Genomic DNA, 6,477 nt, shown 5'->3' with positions numbered 1-6,477 from the left:
CAGAGAAAGTAGGTGGTGGGCAGAAATAATGGGAAAATGTGAATCTTCAGAAGTCAAAATTTAATGATGTTTGCTTAACATTTGCATATATGATACTACTCCCCAAGTATGTGAACTAGACAGTTTACATACAAGGCAGGAAAATAGGGTCTGGAGGCAGGGAACATAAGGCCAATTCACACTTCAGCTATGACAGAAAATATCTTCTCCATAGGGCGTAGTTGCTAGGGCCGCTCAGAGAGAGAGAATCCTGAAACCTAGCATACCAGCTAAAGGGTAAGAATTTCTTACTAGCCAGTCTCTGGCCTCTTTCTCTCTGTGCAAACTGGCTAATCTCCTCTGTAAAGTTTTAAATTAATTGGTTTAATAATAATAGGAGCTTAAATCAAATATTTCATCAGGAAAGTAGAAAGCTTAATGCCTTTTACTTCACGTGACTTTAGCAATTTTTGGGAAATAAAGAGGGTTTTAAAGATTATTGGTAAAATACAATGTCTTTAAAATGGAAACATGTGGTCTAAATTATGTTCCAATATTAGGTTTGCTAAATGCTTTAAGGTCATAAACTGCTTATTTGGCTTTCGAAAATTGTTTAACTTGCCTGCTTTCCAGCTAGGTAAGGCCTGGGAACATGTGGAGTTGGCCATGCCCCTAGCTATGCTGCAAACAGTCAAACCTTTTCAGAACATAACTTACCAGGTTTTACATTAAAGTTAAAATTGCTAAGAGTCACCATTGTAACATGCAATTAAGACTACTAGAAACGGTTTTACATGCACGGTGTGTAAGAACAGTAGAATGTATGTCTCTGTGTGTGTTTTGTAAAAGGTTTTTACTTCTTTAAAATTTCTGAGTCATTATTTTGGCAAAATAAATAATCTGGAATTCCAAAATCAAACTTCAGTTTCAAAATTGTCTTTCCTAATGCCTGGCTTTCTGGATGGATCAGAGGGCCCCTGAAAACATCCAGAAAGGAGGTAAACAGGATTATTTGATGTGTTTAGGTACATGGGATTGCCAAAATGATGTTCAGTCTTCTTTAAGTTTTTTTTTGTGAATAATACTAATATATGTTCCAAAATTGTATGGGATTCCTAAAATAGCACATGCTATCAATTATAATTATGGTTATTATGTTAAGTTATTGTAAACCACACAAATAACCAAATTTCCTTGTATAAAGCTACTAACCCAAGTAGAACAAAAATTAATTAAATGCCAATAAAATACTTTGTCAGACTTTCATGTTAAACCAGCTGATACTGAAATTTTTAAAATAGTTTATAACCAATGCTTGGTCCCATATTCCTGGGAAGAAAATTAAAGCTTCATGTACATTTGGTCACCTTGTGGGCCATTTAAACATTTTATAAAGGGATTTCATTCAATTGTTATTTCCAATGCATGCTTTATGGTTGTATAAAAGCTTTCCCATGTGAGAGGGCTGATGTTATCACAGTAGATTATTATGCTACAGTGTATTTGCACCAGGTAAAAAAGCTTTTTATGGTTTGAATCTTCTGAGAACACCAGAGAAAGACTCTCCGTACCATCCTCACTGCAACTAAACTTCGGGACCCTGGGCTTTGGGTTCATGGTCTCGCAACTGAAAAGGTTCCCTCCACACTTTTGGAATTGTGCACCCATTGGAACCCTTGAGGTAAAGCTAACCAGAGAAATTTCTCCCAAGAAGAAGAAGATGGCATCCTTGAAGTGAACAGCTTTTCCCAAGTTCACAGAGTAAGACTTCTACTATCATGAAACTCTTATCTTTGAATATTTTTTCTTGCTTATATCTCTACTAACAATAGAAGTGGGAAAAGGGTCTGTTATGTGCACTTATGGGGTATACTTTTATTTGTGAAGAAGTTTGCAGCCAGCCTTATACATGGATAACCTTCTACTTTGATAGAGATGAAGGCCCAATGCAGGTAAGAAACTTTAGTGGTACATATGTTGCCCCATAATCACTCAAAAACAAAATATTGGTTCATCCCTCTTAACCCACATCATGGGTTAAAGAGAACATTGCCAGGGGGTCTTCACTCTCCTAGAAGGGCATCATTTGTTAAGTCCTTTTTCCATGGCTTAAAGTAAAGGAAGCAATGATTAGAAATGTATCCCTCATGATAGGCTCTATAGCAAATCTACTTTAAAGGCTATCGTTACACAACAGATTTTAAATTCTCTTTGAAAGTTATGCTAAATAGAATTGGCTAAACAAAGAAGTTCTTCTGCAGCTGCTGACACTTGCGGCCTATGGAGAAACAGGTCAAATGCAGATTATAAAAATTCAGTGTAGGGGATTAATGAAAAGACCACTTAGTCAAGTGAGTAGACTCTTCATCTAGCTCATTCTTTAAACTATTTAAGTGTAGGTGGTTTGGTTTCTAGGGACCCTGGTTAAGGAGCATACTCTGAACTCTGGGTATTTTCCTTCCAGTAGTGATAATAATAGTCTCCCTGGTGCACTGTATTCTCTCAAAGGTTTTAAATGCTTGCATGCAGCCATCTCTAGAACATCAAATGGTCTCTCTTCGACTGGAATGACAACAGCTGAAAGAAATGTTCAACCATGAGGACACCATACCTATAAATGATGTGCTGAGACTGGAAACCCAAAATGTTGGTAACTGAGAAGTGGCACTAAGGCCCTAAGTTTTGGTTGCACACTCACCTAGTGAGAACCTGACCAAAAAGTGGGGATTTTTAAAACAAAACTCTGTGAGGCCATTGTTTTGGACTAAGCTCATGCACTCATGCCCTGGGCCCCAACAGACTAAACCAAACACAGATGGAGTCATTTGTGCTAAGACTTTAAGGAAACGCATGGATTCTACAACAGACTAGCTTTTGTTTTTTTCTTCTGCAAATCTCTATAACAAACATTTCTGACAACATAGGTATCCACCCCCTGAAGTTCCCATTAAATCTTTTAACCAAATTCATTTCCTCTCACCTAGAGACCATCAAGCTTCAGATGATGATGCAACAAAGGTTTCAGCCAGTTCCAGGTGAAGACACCACCCTTGGACATCAAGAAGCTACCCTGCCTCCACTAGATAGAGCAGGGAGAGTTCTGTGATCCCCAATAGGTAAGGACTATGCCCCAAGCCAGCATGAAGCAGTTACCAAAAAAGATCATCGGTCCCTCTGCCTCCCATAAGGATTTATGGTATCACATCTCTCAGGGAGGAGATGAGGCAGGAAAATACGGTCTGGAGGCAGGAAACATAAGGACAATTCACACTTCAGCTATGACAGGAAATATCCTCTCCATAGGGCATAGGCCAAGTAAATGACTTTGCAACTTTACTTCATCCTCTTCATTTATGTAGCATGTGTCCCAATCCTCTAGAGGATATTGAAACTCCCCAAAATTCTAAATAGTGCGGACTTTGAGCCCCTATGCTCAGGCCCGCTCCCACACTATGGAGTGTACTTTCCTTTACAATAAAACCCTCCATTTCTTCCTTGCTTTGTTTGTGCATTTTGTCCAATTCTTTGTTCAAGACTCCAAGAACCTGGACACCCTCCACTGTTAACACAAATAGTTTCTTAATTCTCACAACATTGTAAGGAGGTTATTATTCTCTTCTAGTTACCAATATCTGGAGTCTCAGAAGGTTGCCTAAGGTTGTAGAGTTAACATTTAGGTCTTGGTCTGAATCCAAATTCCATGTCTTATGGCATGTAGTGTTAGCTAAACAGGGCAGATAGATAACCAAGGAGAAACCACCCAAAAATGTTAACTCTCCACAAGAGCCTGGAATCATAGGAATGAGCCATATAGTGCATCAAGAATAATAGCTGTTTTGAGAATGGAATTTTAAAAAATTTTAAAAGGAGCAACAATTTTAAATGCTTCAACTTTGCTGCAGTATTAGAGTTTCATTACAATATTAGTCACATATCATGTTAAAAGTACTGGAGTAATAGTTACATGGACTGAAACATGATTGAAATACTTTAAACAAGGGCCAAATGGGGACACATTAGGTGAGGAGAGAAGAATCTGAGAAGGCGTGTGTGTGTGTGTGTGTGCGTGCGTGTGTGTATGAGAGAGAGAGAAAGAGAGACAGACAGACAGAGACAGAGAGACCAGGAGAGGGAGAGAGGGAGGTGAGAGCGTGGTAGAAACGGGAGGAGGAGGGAGGGGTGTGTGTGGCAACACTCATTCTCAGCTCAGGCCGTTTCCATGGCTAGAAGATGAGCAGATATTTGTAGCTGGGAGAACAACTCACCACCCACTCCCATACCCCACCCAGGGTGGATCTGAATAGGACTTTTTGTCCGTCTCTGGTTTATTTTCTACAAAGCATCTACAGTCATCTTTCTGAAACAAAAATTCAATTATATAACTTACCTGTTTAAAATCCTTCAATGGATTCTTGTCACCCTCCGAATAAAATCCAAGTTACTACTTTAACCTACCAGTTCCTACATAGCCTATCCTGCCCACCTCTCCAGACTCATGCTCTGGATCCCAGTACTCTGACTTTTCTGTTCACAAGCCTAGCCATTCTCTGCCACAGGGCCTTTGTAGACGCTATCCCTTTGTGGAGAAGACTCTCCTCAACACCCTTCAAATACTATGATCTCATCAGGAAGGCCCTCCCTGACCACCTATGCCTGGTGAGTTTCCCTTGTTGCTTATTATTTCACAGTTTTATTCTCTTCATAGTGCTAATGGCAATTGCAATTATACGTATTGTTTGTTCATTTGTTTTTATATCTTCCTTACTAGATTATAAGCTCCGTGAGGGCAGGAACTATATCTGTCTGTTTTATCTAGTGCCAAAGGATGTATTTATTTATTTTATTTTATTATTTTAATTTTAATTCTTATTTTAAATTCTGAGGTACACGTGCAGGATGTGCAGGTTTGTTAGATAGGCAAGGAATCAACCCAAATGCCCATCAATAATAGACTGGATAAAGAAAATGTGGTACGTATACACCATGGAATACTATGCAGCTATAAAAAGGAATGAGATCGTGTCCTTTGCCGGGACATGGATGGAGCTGGAAGCCATTATCCTCAGCAAACTAACACAGGAACAGAAAACCAAACACCACTTCTATTCATTTATTTAATAAATTCCCATTGATAATAATGTCTTATTACAGTGTCCAGGGTGGCAAACACCCTAACCCAGAGTGGACCCAATCCAACATAAAGAAAAGCTATACTTGCAATGGTTTGATGAGGTCTCTGCATAGTCAGAAGTGACTACAGGGGCTAGTGAGCGCTGTTGCTATGAAAAGCAGTATTAGTAGGAAATGTTTCTTACTAAGTGGTAGATGTTTAGGCATGGTTTTGAATGAGAAGGTTGAGTGAGAGGGAGTTACTGTGCTCAGCTCATCACTGAAGGCAGGGGGAAATTGAAGTAAGTGGACTTTGAAAACTGAGGTGCTGTCTTTGAACACTGGGGATGATGGTTTGTTCTTGGATGGTGTATGTGTGGGTGAAGGAGAGCGTATGTCTGAGTTAATGTGTGTGTGTGTATGTGTGTTCATGCACACAAATGCATGCTTGGGCTGGCTGGATAACCAGGAAGCAAGAGAAGCACAGTTGTCCTCTCACTGATGGAGAGATACTGCAGAGAGCTGGTCCTGGGAGATCCAGAGCCTACCGTGAACTCCTCTGCTACAGACCTCCCTCCAGGACTCCATCCATACCACACCCATCCACACACAGCCTGGGAGTATTCTCTCTTGAATAACTCAGGCTCTCTGAAGTCTTAGGTCCAGGGTGTTGGACTGATAGGAACGTATCCCAGGGGACTTTCTAACAGAGAGTCGGAGAGTGGGACCTGGCATTAGATTGAAGTGGCAGCCTCTCTCAGACGGATGGGAGGCTGACTTCAAGACAGGGGAGCAAGGATAGAAACTGGTGCTTCTCCTAGATAATGTTTTCCTAGTTATGCTGTTGTTTTCCTTTGGACTGTGGGAATAGTCTTACTTAGTACTCAATGTAAAATATTTTCTCTCATCTTATAAATCCTGTCAGCTACCCCCAGTCCTCTAACCTAGTCTGTTATATGCATATCATCTTGTGGGGAATTAAGAGACAGGACAAGAAAGACATGTGACTTTTTGCACTTCCCTCTTCCACCAAGTTTATTACAATAGCAGCAGCAGCAGCTTTCCATTGAGGAGAAGGGTGGCTGGATTCAGACTGGAGCAGGAAAGTAGGTCCCAGTGGGGATTTTGAGCTGTGCGGGGGATGCTCAGCTGGGAGCAACTGCAGTTACAAGGGCAGTGGCCGAGAGGTAAGACCCCTGTCCTCTGCAAATACATAAGCACAATATATGTGATCCTTCCTCTGCCAGTTTCCCCGCTGATCATCAGCATCACCTGAAGTCCTTGTTAAAAATATCCAGAAATACTCTGGCTCCACTCCTGAAGGTCTGGGGTGTGGCATGGGATCCTCTATATTGTCGAAGCACCCAGATCATTCTTCTCATCTGGGAA

At 40.6% G+C, this 6,477-nt stretch overlaps 1 long non-coding RNA gene across 1 annotated transcript; it reads left to right on the top strand.

Moving 5' to 3' along the window:
- The first annotated feature begins 321 nt into the window (after positions 1–321).
- On the top strand, positions 322–3,478 carry LOC134808121 (uncharacterized). Its single transcript, XR_010150436.1, has 2 exons — positions 322–2,625; positions 2,964–3,478. It is a non-coding gene; the product is annotated as an uncharacterized LOC134808121 (long non-coding RNA).
- The last annotated feature ends 2,999 nt before the right edge of the window (positions 3,479–6,477 follow it).

This window comes from Pan troglodytes, chromosome 14, assembly GCF_028858775.2.
Source record: "Pan troglodytes isolate AG18354 chromosome 14, NHGRI_mPanTro3-v2.0_pri, whole genome shotgun sequence".
Classification (NCBI taxonomy): Eukaryota; Metazoa; Chordata; class Mammalia; order Primates; family Hominidae; genus Pan; species Pan troglodytes.
This window is presented reverse-complemented; position numbering and strand designations above follow the sequence as displayed.